Source organism: Dipodomys spectabilis, unplaced genomic scaffold (genome assembly GCF_019054845.1).
Source record: "Dipodomys spectabilis isolate Male_0828 unplaced genomic scaffold, ASM1905484v1 ptg000115l, whole genome shotgun sequence".
NCBI classification, from domain to species: Eukaryota; Metazoa; Chordata; class Mammalia; order Rodentia; family Heteromyidae; genus Dipodomys; species Dipodomys spectabilis.
The window spans coordinates 14945382-14964496 of record NW_024870792.1 but is presented as its reverse complement, the minus strand read 5'-3'; the positions used below and the strand labels follow the sequence as shown (position 1 = coordinate 14964496).

The 19115-nt window shown below is 35.1% G+C and overlaps 1 protein-coding gene across 1 annotated transcript in view; it reads right to left on the bottom strand.

The window, feature by feature from the left end:
* The window catches only part of Znf385b (zinc finger protein 385B), a 279057-nt gene that overhangs the window by 112968 nt on the left and 146974 nt on the right, over positions 1-19115 (bottom strand). The gene's annotated exons all lie outside the window — the stretch shown is intronic.

The window sequence follows — 19115 nt, the reverse complement described above, 5'->3', positions numbered from 1 at the left end:
CCCTTAGCTCTCTACCTATATTTGGACTATTAGATGTTTTAACTTCCTAAATAGACTGGAAATCTTAATGGTCTATGCCTTCACCGCCATGCTAGTCCCAGACAACATGGCATTTGCCTAAGGCTAAAGGTCGTTAATAGGTTTTCCTGAGACCAAGTAGTCCTAAAATTGGGCCACCACATAGCAACCAAGTAAATGGCTTAAAAAGACAAATTTGATTGTGCTACTCCAATGTAATGCTTCCCACTGCACCTTAAAGGAAACAAGATACATTTTTATGACCCACAGATACCACCTGGTTAAACTTCAGCTTATGTCCAAAGTTACACATGGTTACTGCACCTCCTCCTCATCTACCAAGCTCTTAGCTCTTCCTGAACATGTCCAAGTCTTACTTTAAGGTTTGTTTCCTTTCTTTTTCCAATGCTCTTCTCCTAATTCAGCTGTTTCTCAGTTCCGTGATCACCTCCTGAACAAGGTCTCCATCTATGAGATTGCTGTTCTTTACAATCTCTCACCTAGAATATAGACTCCAATACAGTATTAACTATTCTTGAAGTGCTCTATGCCAGTTTCTAAACAGCGCTAGTCCTCTTGATGGCACTCAGAGCAGATTTTCAGATTAAATGAGGATATTTCTCCTACCTTTTCCAAACTAAAGACATGAAAGCATTCAAATGACTTGAAATACTTCATGTACATTATTTTTCACTTAACATTTACTGATTACCTGCATTGTAATTACTTATAATGAATGATACTACTTCAAAGCTGAAGTGATGACGTACAATTGGCAAAAAAAAAATGTTGGCCATGTGTGAGACATGGTATTTATTCAATGTACTGAATAATTAGTGTACATTTCCATTTATAGGTATTCAGCCATCCTTAGCCCACCAACATGCTGATGTCAAGGGACTAATGACTGGCATGTAGATTTGGTATAAAAGAATGGAAGAAATGGAAGCAGTTCTTAGTTAGAACTTTCTCAAGAAAATAAATTCTACCTAGAGCTTTATCTTTAACTAATAAGAGATCAACTTAAAAAAAAACTAACACTGAAAGTAGAGTTTATTGGTCATGTACATCAAATGCTGTTACATTAACATTTATTTTATGTCGACACTGTTCTCAGTATTAATTTGGCCAATGTTCAAATTAATAAAATAAAAAAGGATTTGCTCTTACCTATATTATCTCAATTAGGAATCAGGGTACAGTTTAAGTATTTTGCCAAGGTCACAGAACAAGCAAGCGGCATGATTAAGGTTCAAATCCATGCAGTTGGGTTCTAGAGTCCCTATTTGTGCCCGTAGGTATAAGAAGGTACCACCTTTATAGTAGTAGTCTATCTCTTGCAACATTCGTAATATATAAATTACCTATCAGATGTCAGTTACTTCTAGATATACATATTTCTCTCCCATTTTCAGAGAGTCTTCATTACTGCCAAATAAAGGTATGACATATTTAGCAGCCAGTGGCTTGATGAAACAGTTCTAGATCATATGGAAAATCACAAGGAAAGTCTAAATAAAATACCAAATCACACTATGTCTTTAAGATCACTGTGAAAACAGCATGATTTTTCTAGGACATGCTGTGAAGTCTGAAGTGATAAGATAGCCTATCTTAAAATGACTCGAAACCAAAAACGGATCTGCAAATGTATTTCTAACTTCCGAAGAACGCTCTATTTTGACAAGTTAGAGCATGGAGATGCAGACCTCATCTTAGGGTAAAGAAGAGTGCAAACCAATGATTTTCACATAGTAGTGGGTCAAGCTATGTATGAATCAAGGTGGATATTAACTCACAGCACACCAAGACAGAATTTCAATAAAACTAGGAAGTCTGTCATGCACAGCGGGCCTTTATTTCACTTTCTCTCTTATTCTCTCCTTTTAAAAGAGATTAATCATGCATCTTCTGAAACGTGAATGCGACAGGAGGAGCCCAGTTGACGGAGCACAGCTCATCATGACCCACAGCAACATGACCCCTGTGTAATAAATCTTTCTGGAAGTAGTTCTTCTTTTCCAAATGGGGCCTGTCTTCACTTTTCTCATGTGAGACTTGGCAAATGGGACATTCTGAATCTGACAGGCCAGTTCTCTGCTCCTCAGCTGACAACTGTCTTATATAGTTGTCAGCTGAAACTTTTACAGGGGCACGTAGGGGATAAGGATTTCTGAGTCATGTCCAGCCAAGAGAGTCCATCATCTCTCAGTGCTCAGCCCGCCCTGGTCCATCCCAACAGTAGTATGTCATTCCTGCCAGACAGCCCAGCTCCAGAGAGCCTGGGAGAGGAGAACTAATGGTCTACATGAAGCTGGCTTAAAGAAGTCCTTTGTGAGACTCTCATAAGGAAGAGACATCTTTGCATTTCTGTGATCTGTTTTTTTTTACAAAGATTTGGGGGATTGAAAATAGTGTGAAGAAATGTAGGGCCTTTTATTGTGTAGAAGTTGTTTCTAAGTTTGAGCCCAGTTCAAATTTTGCTTCTACAATTTACTAGTGATGAGACCGTAAAGAGATAGTTACTTCTGGAGCCTCAGTTTCCTAATTAGAAATATTTGTCTTTCTCAGGTTTGAAAAGAGATCAATGTAACATGCACCATGTCTGCACAGAGTTCTCTTTGTCTCTGATCCTGAAAGGGCCAGGTGTGTTGGATGTTCAAACTGAGAAAAGCCTCCAAATCCTCTGTATATTACACTTTCATTGGCTTTATTTTTGTTTTGGCCTTGTACCAGAGTTTTCTAATTTAAGATCTGTGAACGGCCCAATCTCTAGGAATTGTCTAAAATATTTACAATCATGCTCACTTTTCAGAAAAAGTAAAATCAGATTTAATCCGTTTTCAAAGATTCTGGGATTCAAAGAGATTAAAAATCTCTGCACATGTCTGAAAAGTGTCAGGCCAAGTGAGAATCTTTTTGTCAGTTATATTTGATTTTTAATATGTCTAAACAATCTGTGAGTAAAATGAACTACAACCTCTATGATCAAATACTTGTTTCATAAATTGCATATTAGATCAAGAGTTTTTAGTGTTTGCAAAAGATTCAGGTTTTCATATACTCAAGTTTACTCAAAATAGATTACACAGTGATAGTATATACATAATTGCTAACTTTAATAAACAATTTACAAGAAAACTAGACGGTCAATTTCAAGTTCACTGTAAACCAAACCAGTAATTCTAGAAACACTCTGCTCTGAGCTTCACAGAAGCATAAGCTATCCTCTGTTCCAAATATCTTATAACTTGAAGAAACTGAAGCTCTAAAGGTTATGTGACTTGCCCAAGGTCATCACAATACTTATGGACAATGAAAACCAGCAGCTGTAAAAATAATGACAGTGATTATGATGATGATGACAGCACTATGATCTATTGAGAGCTTACTTGAGCTAAGCCTCTTAAAGACTTTAACCTCATGTACTTGCACTTCAACCCTGGAGAAGCATTTTATTACTTCTATTCAGCAGATGGAGTTCCCTGCTCAGGGCTCTACCACCAGTAAATGCAAAATTCAGAACCCAAACCAACTTAGTACTCTGCTTTAGCTTGCAAGTATGTTCTCAAAAAATGGGGAATCTTTTTTACTGCCAAGTGTCACTTGGATATTTTTAATATTATGTGCCACAAAAAATTATCAATATAGGCAGAAAAGCCACAGGTGTCTACCAAGAAATATTACGTCTGACCCATCATGTACCAAAATGTGCTTCTGCTTGTAATATCAACTGTCCAGACACAACTCCTCTGGTCATCTGGTGGGTCAAGGGAACCTGTCTACATGGAGTCTATGCCTTCCTCCCCCTGTTCTCCTAAACTATATAGTAAGTGCCTGAGATTAGGTGAATTTCTGCCCTAAAGACTCTGAGGTCATTTCTGGATTCTGCTTAGATCTGTTTCCAAGATCCATTGCCTAAGACTGTTGTCTGTGTGGGCCTAAGAATGGCTTCAGGTTGTTTGCTTTCAGGGACTATAGATTGGTCTTGGTAGTGGCAACTGAGATATCCATGTTCTTGTAGAACTGGGTTAGAAGGAGGAAGAAGATGCTATATGATTCTACTTCCTGGCACAGAACCAGTTAGCCTTCTCATGGATTTATGAAAAAATGTAGCCAGTGAGTAAAGAATACAGATGAGAAAGATAGAATTAACAAGACATGATGACTGATTAGATATAGGATGTGATCTGATAGACTAAAGCAAAGCTCAACTATGTGGAGGAGTCAATTACAGAGAAACAACACTGAGGGAAGGAATCAACTTGGCCAGGACATTTAGTTTCTGAGCTTTGATCTCAACATACTGCTAAGTCTGGAATATTGGTTTTCTTCTTTCAACACGACACATTAAGTGTGATGAGTTCCCCTTCCCATTCTGCCCTACTCTTCCAGCACCAGGAGAAAGATAAATGGTAATGGCCATGAGTAAATGAGACTCTTGATATGAGGCCCTTGTATATAATTTCTTAGTCAAAAATAATCACTTATTTCAAATGCTTGGCCATCATAAAATGCACCAGAACTACTCATTAAATGGCAGTATGTCTAAATTTCTACAACTACACTGATTTTCAACTATCTCCTATTACACTAAGAATTTAGATTTAATCAATAGTTGAAGTTACTGTTCTCAACTATTTAATGTGTTGTTGAATTAATGTTGATACTTCAAAAACAGGTAACAAGATAATTCATCTCCTCCCTACTATGAATTCACAAATAGTGCAGATATATTTTATAATACATCAGCTTCTGAAATTAATCCTCATCACTACATCTGAATTGTTTAGTCTTTCCTTAATCACCAATAATTTTATATCAAAAGAAAAAAGTTTGTGTCAGTCCTTAGACCTGGTTAAAAAGAACAGTATTATTTTTGCTTTTTATTTTCCCACACTAAAGACTATGTGATAAAGCTGGTAATTCTATGTAAAGCTAGAACCTGTGAAAAACAAACAAGTAAAGCTACCAAATAGAAAAAACAAAATTATCAAATATAAATGATTGGTTCTGTTCTTTTTGAAAAGAAACGTGTCAAATATGAAGTTTATCATTTTGCAAGTCAGCTTGGTGGCTCATGAATGTCTGTAATCCAGTAACTCAGAAAGTGAGGATTAAGAAAGTTTGATTTCAAGCCAACAAAAGCAAAACGTTAGCAAGACTTCTCAATCAATAAGGCGTGTGAAAAGGTGTTCCTGTGACTCCAGCTATGTGGGAGACCAAGGTAGGAAGTTAATGAGTCAGTCCAGCAAACAAAAGTTAGACCCTATATGAAAAATAACTTTAAAAAAAAACTCAAGCAAAAAAAGTGCTGAGGATATGGTGCAAGAGCTAGAACAAAGACCTAGCAAGCACAAGACCCTAAGTTCAAACTGAAGTACTGCCAAAAAAAGTTTATTTTCTTGTATATGTCATAAATGCAGTTAGGGCTTTAAAAAATATAAATATGTAAAATGCTAAACTTAAGAAAGTTAGCTTGGAAATTTAAACAATTATGCTATGCAAAAATTTTAAGTTAAAATATAGAACTACTATGTAAGGGAATGAAAAAAAGAAAAAGCTTTTAAGAGCTTAGTTAATATTTTAAGACAGAAAAAAGGCAAGTTATTTTGTCAGCAAAGCAAAGGTTACTCTTATCAATGTCTATGTAGCTTTGGATAAAAATTATTAATATCTTTTCATTTGAGTTTCTTCATAAGAAAAAGAGAATAACAGTAAATTCCTTGAAATAGGAAAAGGTTTATAATAATCTCTGACATTTTATTTCCTCTTTACACAGAACTGTACACGTGTGAACCAAAAGGAATGATTTAAAAAACCATGTTACTGGAATGACTTTAGAAATTAATAATAAAATATTTTCTCAGAAGGAATGGACAAATAAAAATAAAGTGAAGGCCTGAATAAAATTTACCTGCACCTATATTATGGGATTCAAATCCACAGACAAATTGCATTGTACAGTGGAGTGAATATATCTTAACCACAATCTATTTGGGGAGAAAACAGTATCACATGTTTTCTATGGAAAAAATCAGAACTTCTCAGTTCTGATAATTGAAATAGAATTGTTGTCCTTGTTCTGAACAACAACAAAAAACTCTCAGCACAATAAAATGAACTTCTCTGTTTTTCCTTGTTTACTTAGGGCAAACAATAAGATAGAAAGTCCATGAAAACAAGATCTAAACTTTGTGTGGCTTTGGGCAAGGTATTTACTTCATACTGAATAAGAGTGGAGGGGATAAAACAATGCCTGATTAAACAATGCTAACATCTGCCTAGTAATTACTACAATCATGAATATTGGAGAACTCACATTATAGTCGAATTAATTATAGCTGCTTACAGGGGGAAAAAAATCAGTAAAAGCCACAGAGCCTATAACTAGATTGAAGTAGTATTAAGAAAGGGAATCTAAAAACATACTTGTACACAGATGAAATTATATTCTGCACTTGGCATCAATCGTGCATACTTCTAAGTACACAACAATTCACTACCCATTGTCTCTAATGTTTAGGAGAGTTAAGATGAGAGAAATGGAAGGGAGGAAGGTTTTTGTTTTTTGTTTTTTCAGGAAAAGGAGTTCTTTGTCACTTTTTCTCTTACTTCGTCCTCTTGATCTTACTTTTAGCCTTACCTTCTGTGGTTTGGGACAGCCTTACTTGCCCTCCTTTGGTACTGATCAGTTGCTCTCTTTCTTTGAGGTCTGCATCTGGGTGTGTCGGCTGCTGCCACCTGGGTTTTGGCACTGGTCTTTGCCCAGCAGCCCTCTATAGTCTTTCTGGATGATCACCCTGTCTCCTATCTACGGTCTCCTGAAAGCTGTTGATATGCAGAGCTCAGGTCTCTACTCCAGGTACATTCAGATGCCTGCTAGAAACTGCTAACTGAATGCCCCATAATCATGACTAAAATCAAATTTTCTTGAGCTGAGCGATTTTACTCTGACATGTGGCAGAATGAAATCATACACTGTAGGGGAATATCCTGTGGTGATGATGATGATGATGATGATGATGATGATGACGACGACGACATATTTAGAAAAAGAAGAGAGCTAGTGCTAAGGATTAAGTGCCAATATTCACAAGATATCTTAAGAAACTGTAAGTACTAGAGTTAGATATTAAAAAAAAATACATGCAACAATAGGTTAACTGAACATTACTAGAACTGTAAGTCCTGATGCTGGATAACCCTTTGTTCAGTCTGAGTTGCTTCATCCTTCACCAAATATTTTTACCAGATAGAATAACAAAAGTTGAATTACTGTGTTTCATTGGAATTTTTCTTAACATTCCAATCATTGTTTTCCCACGAAGAGTGAGAAATTTTCAAAGGTCACTCATCTGGGAGTGAGGATCATTGTAATAACTGATTCTGTATCTTTTACAGGGGGAGATGGAAGAATATAAAAAATAAACAGGGAAGCAAAAGGGAAGAAAAAATGATAGATTTTTCTCCTTACTAAAATTCTCTTAGAATAATAACCAACAATTAGTTATACCAAAATGCTTTTGTGACATTAAAATAAAAAAAACTTCCTCTTTTTAAGTAGGGGGAGGGTGCCTATGTTTTTAGTTTACATTTTTTACTTATAGGAGTTTTTTTTTAAGTGCTATTAGATTCTTATTGAAAAGCTATTAGTATTTCTTCATAGGCTCACTTTTAAAAAGACAAAACAGTGTCCTTATTTATTGGAATGATATGATAGTCTTACTTGTATACATTATATAATGTTTAAATTAAGACAAATAGATCTCTGCAGATATCTGTCTTTATGTGGTATAAAACATTAAAAACCCACCGTATTAGCTTTTTTTGAAATACACAGCACATGATCATTATTTATATTTATTCTACTGGAAAACAAAGGAAATTTTTCTTCTAAATATAACCCATTGCTCAAATTTTCATGGTAAAGTACATACTTAAATAAATCTATTTTTTCTCAAAAAAATCGAATTGTTTCTTGCCCTCCTCCTCCTCTTTTTTATCTTTTGGACATGGTAGCAGCTCTACTACACCATTCACCTCCTACCTCTCCTTTTCTTCTTTCGAGGTACACATTCACTTAGACGTTTAACTGGCCAAAAGTTTGCAAAGTCATTTCTATCAGTCTCCAGTCAGATCCTTACCCTACCATCACCACTGGCTTCTTTCACTCTAGTTTTACTCTCAAATGCCTATGTAGATTTATATATTAGATATTCACATATGTCATATATGAATATATTTGAACCACATCACTCTTTTGTTGAATATCCTTTCATTATTTTTCTACTCAACACATATTTGCTTAGGACCATTCCCTATGAGCCAGCATTGTTCCTAAAGTTGGGAATGTGGCACGAATAAGACAGATAAGGTCTCTGAAACCACGGTGCTTCCCTTTCCTTAGGTCATCTATACTAACATGGCCTACCTGGTCCTCTACAATGAGACCAATGGTTATTACCTGAGCTTCATTTCTTGTCACCTCTGTCTCAAACACTGTATCAGCAACAGGATCAGTTTTATGTTCTGTATATAAGTTACTCTGTATCACACATCTGTAATTTTCTCCCACTGGCCATTTGCTCTCCTGATCAGCTTTCATATGCCTACTCCTACCCATCTTTTCTGTTTTTCTTCCTTTGAAGTTAGAACATTGAATCGGCATTTTTTTTTTTTTTTTTGCTTTGTTTCTTTGAGAATGTCTCACTTTATGTCTGGTCCAGGCTAAACCACAGTTCTCCTATCTGTGATGTCTACTTAGTATCTAGATGGGATGCTAGGCATATACCACCATATCCAGTCATTTTACTTCCCTTCTAGCTAGGTATGAACCACTAAGTCCAGCCATTGGTTGAGAGAAGGTTTGTGAAGTTTTGTCCAGTACTAGCCTCAAACTGCAATCTCCAGATCTCTGATTCCCAACTAGAAGGATTACAGTCTACTATCAATCTTTAAGAAGTCTTGAACCACTTAGGCTAGGTAAATTGTCCTTTCATTGAATTCTACATTTCCATACTTACCACATGGTACTGTATCTTTATACACAAACATAATTATTTTGTGTACATTAGTTTTAGATAAAATTTTAATAACTTCTGTCCTGAACAGGCATGAGGCAGTGTTGTGGGGTCCAAACTCTAATTCTATATCCAACATGGCCTTAAAAAATTTCTGCTATATCCAGGCATTCACACACAGTGAGATCAAAGGAAGATACTCTAAGGATTGGAACACAAAGGCACAATGCCTATGTGAATCTGATTATACAAAATAATATTTATCAAAAGAGCTTCAGGAATTGGAAACAAGAAGTTTTTTCTTTTCTTTTTTTTTTTTTGGTCAGTGGTGGGGCTTGAACTCTTGGCTTGGGTGCTGTCCTGGCGCTCTTCAGCTCAAGGCGAGCGCTCTACCGCTTGAGCCACAGTGCTACTTCTGACTTTCTAGTGGTTTATTGGAGATAAGAGTCTCATGGACTTTACTGCCCAGGCTGGCTGTGAACCGAGATCCTCAGATCTCAGCCTCTTGAGTAGCTAGGAGTACGGGTGTGAGCCACCAGGGCCCAGCCAGGTTTTTTTCTTTTATGTTATTTTGTTTTCTTTTTGTCCAGTTTGTTCATTTGTATATCTTTGAGAGTATAAGGAGAGGCACAGCAGTGGAGGGAAAGGTAAATGCCTCAATGGTACTCACTGGATACTAGGTTGAAAACTAACTACCACTTGTGGATGGGGACAGGAGGTGAGAGTGAGAGGAGGGGTAACATTGACTTATGTAACTGCAATCCCTCTGTACAGCACCTTTATAATAACAACGAAAATTCTGGTATTTCAGCAAATACAGAGTAAATCTAACTAGTTATCTTATCCTAGTCATGTCTGCTGCACTGTTACATTTACCTTCTTGATCCAGAAGTTAAATGTGTTGTGATAAGGATTAATTTTTTTGATTGAGAAGATCTGAGGAAAATATCTTAACACAGGGCTTCAAGCTTCCTTCATGTGAGATATGAAAAATGTAGAGAAAATTGAATATGAATATGAGGAAGTATCATTATCTGAAAATGAACGAGTATGGAATGGAGAAAAAATATTCCAGTGGGTTAAAAAAGTAAAAACTAAGATTTTTTTTCATGAAGCTTTGAGAACACATTGTGAGACAATAAGCAGACTCCCCAGGAAAACTGGATGAAGAGATTTTGTCTTCTAAGAGCAAGATTAATGAAAAATAACTCAAAGCTGCCTCTTGAGATTAAGTACTGGGATATTTCTTTTACCATTTTAAACTACTCTATTTCAAATTATAACAGATAATATGGAGCTGATCATATATCAGATATATAATCTCACAGTAAAAAATAGTTTCTCTTATAAGATATACCATGTGAGTACATATGGATATCATTCCTTCCATCTGTAAATATTAGCAAATCCTAATTGCATACAACAGAATTTGACTCATACACCAGGAAGAATAAGATTATTCCACCTTCATGGATATGGAGGAAACTGGAAAAACTCATTTTGAGTGAAGTTAGCCAGGCAGAGAGAGCCAAAGGTCACAAGTTTTCTCTCAAATATGGAAGAAAGATGTAAAATATAAGCATATTTATGATCATATCTAAGGTATATAAATATAATACACAATCATACAGACTAAAGAATGGCCTATGTGGAAGTGAGTTTTCTGACTTGATATTATCTTTTCTATTATCAGGCATTTCAACAACATGAGTACCAGGAAGCTGAAACACATCTTAACTGAAGGTGGAAATAATAAAGGGGGTAAACAAATGAAAAGAGGAATGACAGACACATATGTCTATAATGCTTAATGTACACATGTGAAAACTGAACTAAGAAATGAGGAAATAGTATAGGGGGTATATAACATGTATTGACATGTTAAGCTGAAATTCCTTTGTGTAATTATTTGAAGAAAACAATAAAATTATTTACAATAAGTTTTGAGAGGCTAATATATTTAAGTCTTGTGTTTTAATTTTGTTGTATAGTATACACAGTAGATCTTTATTTTTAAATTTTCTTCAAGTAGTTGTACAAAGGAGTTGCCATATAACAAAGCAGTTTATAAATTCAATGCATCTTGATCAGTGTTATCCCTTCAACATTATCCATCTCTCCCAGCCTCCTCCTTCTCTCTCCTCAATTTTGTTGTATATACATTGAATTATTGATTGTATTCTCCTTCTCTTCATTCCTCTACCCTTTTCCCCTTGACTCCAATCCACCACTTCCTGGTGTTTATTTTGTTGAACTTTGACTTTGTACTATTACACTATTTGAGTTCGCACTTGAATATACCATATTTTATTAATACATTTTTATGTATTTGCATACCACTCAACATATTTACTTGTAAGTTTATGAGGTAATTCTAGCATACTTTTTCCTGGTTTTGTGATTCCCTTACAAATGATACCATATCATTCTAAAATTCAACTCTCTCTCTCTCTCTCTCTCTATATATATATATATATATACACACATATATATATATTCCACATTTTCTTTATCCATTCATGCATTGAGTGGAATCTGGGCTGATGCCGTATTGTAGCTATGATACTGCTACAATAGACATAATTGTACTGGGTGTTCTGGTTTGTAATCTCTTAGGTAAATGACCAGGAATGAAATTGCTGGATCAGAGGGTAGTTCTATGATTGCTTTTTAAAAGAAACTTCCATGCTGCTTTCCAGAGTGAACAAGTTTACTTTCCCTTTCCCATCAACGTTGTAGTTGCATTCTTCTTTGGCCATACCCTCGTCAGCATTTGTTATTTTCTTGATAATGGCTACTCTAACTGGGGTGAGGTAGAATATCAATGTTGTTTTGACTTGCATTTCCTTTATGGCCAGAAATGCTGAGCATTTCTTCATGGGTCTATTAGCGAATTTTACTTCTTTTGAGAAGACTCTCTTTAGGTCATTAGCATATTTATTAATTGGGTTGTTTGTTTTATGAGAGTTTATTTTTTATGTTCTCTGAATATTCTGGATATTAGGCTGTTGTCTGATGTGTACTTGGCAAACAAATATCTCCTAAGTTGCATGTATTTAAAAAATAAGCATGTATTCATTTTACCTCACATTAAGAAATCAATAGGTTTTAAAATATTTTCCCTACTTCAACAATTACTCATCATATAATTATATGGTATAATTTCTGGCTAGATGCCTTAGATATTAATCACTTTCTTAACTAGTGACAGTACTTTGATGTGGGATGTATATATACGTACCTATAGATACATTAATAGTCATCACGTAATATATATAAATATATATGAACTACACATTCAAGTATATTAGATGTCTATTCACAACTTCCAATTTATTTTTCAAATATTTATATTGCATTCTTTATAAGCCAGGATTTGTGTTCACGATGAATAAGACATTGGCCCTTCTTGTGAAAAGCTAGTTGGGAAGCTAAAACAGTCATACATGATCATGACCATGAGAGAATTGTGAAAAAACTAATAGGTAACTGCACTTTCTGGGGAAATACTGTGAGTTAAGAAATATCAAAATTTTAATAATTATAAATAAAAACAAATTAACATAACAGGTATTCTCATTTTGCCCTCTCAAATCAATTTTGCTCTCCCACTAAGGAATATTTATCTATGTATATATGGTCACACTGGAACTATCTGCAAACCACATAAAGAAATTTTGATATCATCTATCTCATTGTCTCACATATTCTTAAAAACCCTGTCTAGGTGCAAATCACTACTTAAGTTATCAGTATTAGTAAATCCTAGTCATGAGTAGCACCGACTAACATCCACATCAGGGAGAAATAATATTTTTACTTTTCAATTCATCACATTCTGTTCCTGAAGTCTGAAAGTCACATTGGCACTTCACTGTTTATACAGCTGATCACAAATCAGAGGTAATGACATTTACATTGCTAATAAACTTTGCGTCAAGTGTGTTAACTTTTGATTTGGTGTTGTTTCTTCTATGGAACAAAGCTTATTTGACCTCCTTCATGAAAGTTAAACTAGAACTAATTATTTGAATAAGAAAATTCCTTTACCCGTACATTCAAAAACATGCAGGCATATTAAACTGAAAATGTATGAAATTCACTAATTACTTCTACCATATGAGAATCAAAACTGATGTGAACAACAAATTAAAGTATATGTTGTTAATTTCCTCTCAAAGGTAATTAAACTACCTACAAATAAGAGTATATTAAGAGACTGCTTCCTAATCAGGTTTGGCATAAGCCTACATGACAATGACCTCATTAGTTGAAATCTTATGCTGAGTTATAGGGAAAAATGAGGTGCTTTAAGGAGCAAATAGTTACATGTGGGGGTGTCAAATCTTTACTAATATGAAGAAATTTGAAAATACAAAACTTGGGCTGGGAAGGTGGCTCAGTGGTAGAGTGCTTGCCTTGCATGCCTGAGGCCCTGGCTTCGATTCCTCAGCACCACATAAGAAAAAAGCTGGAAGTGGCGCTGTGGCTCAAGTGGTAGAGTGCTAGCCTTGAGCTGAAGAGCTCAAGGGACAGTGTCCCAGGCCCAGAGTTCAGGCCCCATGACCGGATCCCCCCGCCCCCCCAAAAAAAGAAAATATAAATACAAAACTTCCCCTTTGTATTCCAAGTGAAATCTTTGTTTCCTTAAAGTTTTTTTAATCATAGCTATTAGCATATATTGACTGCTAATTGTCTTACTGGCATGAGATGAAAAATGAGAATTTCAAACTCATTTTTTAATTAATGAGGACAAAGTAATCTTAAACCAAAGGTAGATAATTAAAAATTTCCTGTTGACTTGAAGTACAGATAGCAGTTATGTTTATAGCTGTCAGCTGCTTACTAGTTTAATATCTTGCTTAACCAGGCATGGATATATACTTGAATAAATATATGAATAAGTATACATACAGACATATATTGAAATGATAATATTTTTGTATTTGAAAAGAATCCAAAATCCAAATTAGGAATTGTATAAAACTTATAATCTTACAAGATTTTAAGACCTGTCAATAGCTTATCTATGAATAGTAATTTATCCTAGAGTCCAATAAAATGTATAAACTTTATTTCAGAGTTCAATTTAATGAAATAAGATTTAACATGTGCTTAAAATAATACCAAATAATTTGAGCTATTTTCTGTGCATTCCATAATTTAATTTTCATGAGAACCCTATGAAGCAGAGTATTATTTCCATGTCACAGACAAGCGTAAGGATTTTAAAGAGTTAAGAGTCACTTGCCCACCCATTGTTAGTAAGTTATATAACTTCAAATCATACCCAACTAGGGACTTTGGAATTAAATTCTAGCTCACATTCAGTTTAACGTGGTTTAGAAATCTGAAGGCCTGAAGTTGAATCTCAGTGGCCATCATTAGCCCTGCGTATTCTGGGATATCACTGAACATTTCTAAACTTCAATTTTCTAATATTATAAAATACAGACAATAAAACATTGTAGCTATGCTCACTAAGTTATCATGAGGATCTAAGAGATAATATAAGTAAGAAAATTATAGGATCCTCTAAATATATAATTTCATCACAATTGTAAAACTTTCATACTCTTTAACTCCCAAAGTAATCTGCAGGGTCACTAGATGATTTTAAACTAGATACCTCATTAGAGAATGACTTTAGAATAACATTTTCTTGTACTGTTAGAAATTGTAGGAAAGCTGCCTATGATGGCCTACCCCAAGTAATTAGATCACCTTTTGGGTGTCGTAATATTTAAAAGAAAGCTTAGTGTCATGGATTCCATATTTTTGCTCCTCTCCCATTGTGTAGTAAATAGTCTTAACACAATATAAATATGTTAGAGATAGTTGCTTCTCTGATGTGAGGGCATGGAGAAGTACAACCCAGGAAGAGATTACTTACCAGAAAATGAACTAGCTAGAACCAGTATCTCCTGGTTCTCCCAAAATGTAAGAACTAAATTTCTGGTTTCCTTGTTGTTGTTGTTTTATCAGTTGTGGGGCTTGAACTCTGGGCCTGGGAGCTATCCCTCAGCTCTTCGGCTCAAGGCTAGTGCTCTACCACTTGAGAGTTACAGCACCACTTCCAGAATTAAATTTCTGTTAAGCAAGTCAGTGGTATTATGTTATGGCAGTGTAGGCAGATTAATGTAACTAGCATCATGTATCATGTTCACCCCTCATGTTGCCAATGTCACCCAAAGAGCAAGCCCAACTGATTCTTGTTGAGCTGTCAACTGTGTTAACAGTGTGGTCTGATAAATCACATGAGGAGTTGACAACCTAGGGTTGTGGTCCATAGAATTTTAAGACTATCCTCGGCAAGGTAAGCATGAATGGGGCTCAGTCTAAAGTACCTACAATAAAACTGTCCAACTTCAAGAGGTTTCAGGGAAGCAAACCTATCAAATTGAGAAAAAAATGATGCAATAAAGGTACAGTTCTATATCTGTTATTAAATTATTACTAAAACCTTCCAACTGAATTCACACAAAGTGTAGATAGCAAATAAATTCTGATTAACAAAAATATACTTAAGCCAATTGAACTTACAAATACTACATTAAAATGAACAGAGTTTACTTCATATCTTTTCTTTTTTTCTGGGAGGCAGTGTTCTTTGTAAATTAATCTATGTGAATCTACTGGATTTCCTGAGCTAGATTGGAGACAAACTGAAGTTGTTAAACATAAAAATAAGTATGCTTTAATAAATTACTTTTGAGGGCTATTTTCACTATAATGAATATAAATCTTATCTCTTGAGAATAGTGTTTAAATTTGTAAGAAGATAATAAAAAATTTTAATGTAAACCTATCTTCCTAAGAAGGGCTGTCCTAACTACTGAATAATACAAAAGTTATAAATTGCTTCTACTTATTATTTCTTTTCACACTAATTATCTTCCAATTATCTTTAAAAAGAACATTTGGTGAGTACGTATTCTATGTCAGACACTACTCTAGGTACTATGGCAGGAACTCCTAGTTGTTTTCCTAATCTCCGTGATTCATAAGTCTGTTATCTGTTAACAGACTTATGAATTAGAAAACTGCTTCCTAGTTAAAAGGAAAAAAAATCTCACAGGAAGTGGTGCTGTGGCTCAAAGTGGTAGAGCGCTGGTTTTGGGCAAAAAAGCTCAGGGACAACATGCAAGCTCCATGACAAACAAAAAAAAATTTTTTTAAATAAATAAAAATAAAAATATCTCCGAGCTTTCTTTGAAGTTAGTTGGGACACGTGAGGGGTGATGGCCAGGGAGATGAGTAGGTTATAGACAATGAGTTGGAAGTGATTTCATTTCTGGGTCATATTTTCACACATTTGTGTATTTCATCCTGATTTCTTCCTTCCTCTGACCTGGAAAGTAGAAGTGGTAGTGAGCTGTGTCTGCACAAAAGAAATGTTAGCGATCAGAAGTGCCTAGGCAGCAATGTGGAGTAGCTGGGCTCCCACACAATGGGATAAACCATTTCTGGATTATCAATGGAGACTAGAAGAAGTCTCTTGAGAGTACTAATTTTATTGGTGAGTTGGCACACAGTAATCTAGTTGGCATTTTCATTTTAAGAAGACTGCATGAGCTTCTGCATGACAAAGGACATAGCTAGCAAGATCAATAGAAAGCCCACGGATTGGGAGAAGATCTTCACTAGCTATACAACAGACAAGGGCCTCATATCTAAAAATATACTTAGAACTCAAAACATTAAATCCCCAACAACAAATCCTCAAAGAAACAACCTCCTGATTAATAAGTGGGCTAAAGACATAAAGAGAGACTTCTCTGAAGAGGAAGTAAGAATGGCCAATAGACACATGAAAAAATATGCTCAACTTCTCTAGCCATAAAAGAAATGAAAATCAAAACAAAATTGCGATTCCACCTCAGTCCAGTTAGAATGGCTATAATCAAGAACTCTAATAACAACAGATGCTGGAGGGGATGTGGACAGAAGGGAACTTTACTACATTGTTGGTGGGAGTGTAAACTTGTTCCATCATTCTTGAAAGCAGTATGGAGGTTCCTCAAAAGACTACACATAGAGCTCTCCTATGACCTAGCAATCCCACTTTTGGGCATTTACCCAAATGATCACAAACAAGACCATACTAAAGCTACCAGCACAGCTGTTTATTGCAGCATTATATTCACCATAGCTAAGATATGGAACCAACTGTCTCTCAGTAGATGAATCTATCAAGAAAATGTAGTATATATATATATATATATATATATATATATGTATGTATGTATGTATATATATATATATATATACATGTATGTTAGGAAATGGAAAGACTTGGAAAAATTATATTAAGTGAAGTAAGCCAGATCCAAACAAACATAGGTCTCATGGTTTCCCTTATTTGCAATAACTAGTATACCTCTCGGATAATCTTAGCAGACAAGCAGAAAAGGTAAAAAAAACTATGTACATATGACCATATAAGATGATGCTAAGTGAAATGAACTGCAAGATATGGACACAAGAGACTTTTAACTTTGTTGCTGTTGTTTTGAATGTACTATGTGATATTTTTGTTTCTCTTGTATGTTTTCTCCCCATGGTATAACTCCTATTTTCATTGCCTTGCATCTTGTATATACATTTTTCTAATTTGGGGAGGGGAAGGGAAATAACAAAATGCTGAAATAAGGATAAAGGTTGACCCATTGTAACAATGAGATATACAAGGCACTGTGTTGAAAATGAACTTCACAACTTGGGGGTGGGTTGGGGGAGGGAGGAGTTTGGGAAGTGGGGAGGGAAGGATAGTAGGGGAAAACAAAGGAGGGGGTAACAATGCTCAATAGGAAATGTACTCATTACCTTACTCATGTAACTGTTACCACTCTGCACAGTATCTTTACAATAAAAAAATATTTTAAAAAAGATGACTGCACATATGTCTTAGGATGTATAAGTAACTCAGTCTTACTAGTGCATTTAGTCTTAGAGAAGTTAAAAGACCATGCTCACAATTCCAAAATAGTGAGGATGAAAATTTCCATTATATCTTTTTTATATTAATACAAAGAAAATTGTTAATTCATAAGATATTAGAATGAACAGTTTTTCCCCCTGATCTATTAATCTCAAGATTATTAGAGGGCTTCAGTTTCCTTTGCTTAGAATCAGTGTGACAAATCTGTGTTTTCTAATGAATAGCACTTGCAGTTGGTTACCTATTCCTCAGAGACCATCTGCTCATAAAATGTTCCATCAGGAAAAAGTTGAAACAAAATATTCCAGTTCTTCTGATTATGAAATGGAGGGTGAATAAGGATTGTCCATATGTTTATATAATAGTACATTAGAAAATCATAATAACTAAACACAAACCAGAAAGGTTTTTTTGTTTTATTTTGGTGTGTGTGTGTGTGTGTGTGTGTGTGTATGGGTGTGTACATGTGTGTATGAGAATGCCTTTTCCCATCACTTTTTTTTCCTAAAAAAACTTGTTTTATTGTAAGGGTAATGTCAGAGGGGCTACCGTTACATAGTAAGGTAATGAGTACATTTCTTGAACATTGAATATTGTTACCCCTCCCTTGTTTTCTCTCACTTTCCCTCCCCTGCAACTCCCCTCCTCTCCCAAGTTGTAGAGTTCATTTCTAAAATAGTGTCTTGTGAATGTCACTTTTGCATTGGTTCACCCTTTGTCCTTTGTCTCACCATTTTGTTATTCCCTTTCCCTTCGCCAAATCTCTCTCTCTCTCTCTCTCTCTCTCTCTCTCTCTCTCTCACACACACACACACACACACACACACACACACACACATACATACGACACATATCCTATCCCTTTTTTATTTCTTCTTTTTCTTTGGTTTTTGTTTTTCTTAATAGCATCTTGATCTTTTTGCAAGATCAAGTTTGGACTGCAATATTCCAATCGATGCTGCAATGACAGGTATATGAGGTCTCACTAACTTTTTCTCTGGGTTCTTCTTTTTTTCTGTTGTGATTTTTTTATTGTCAAGGTGATGTACAGAGGGGTTACAGTAGCATAAGTAAGGTAATATGTACATTTCTTGTTACCAGTTCTCTGATTTTTCTCCTACTTTTCTTCCTTA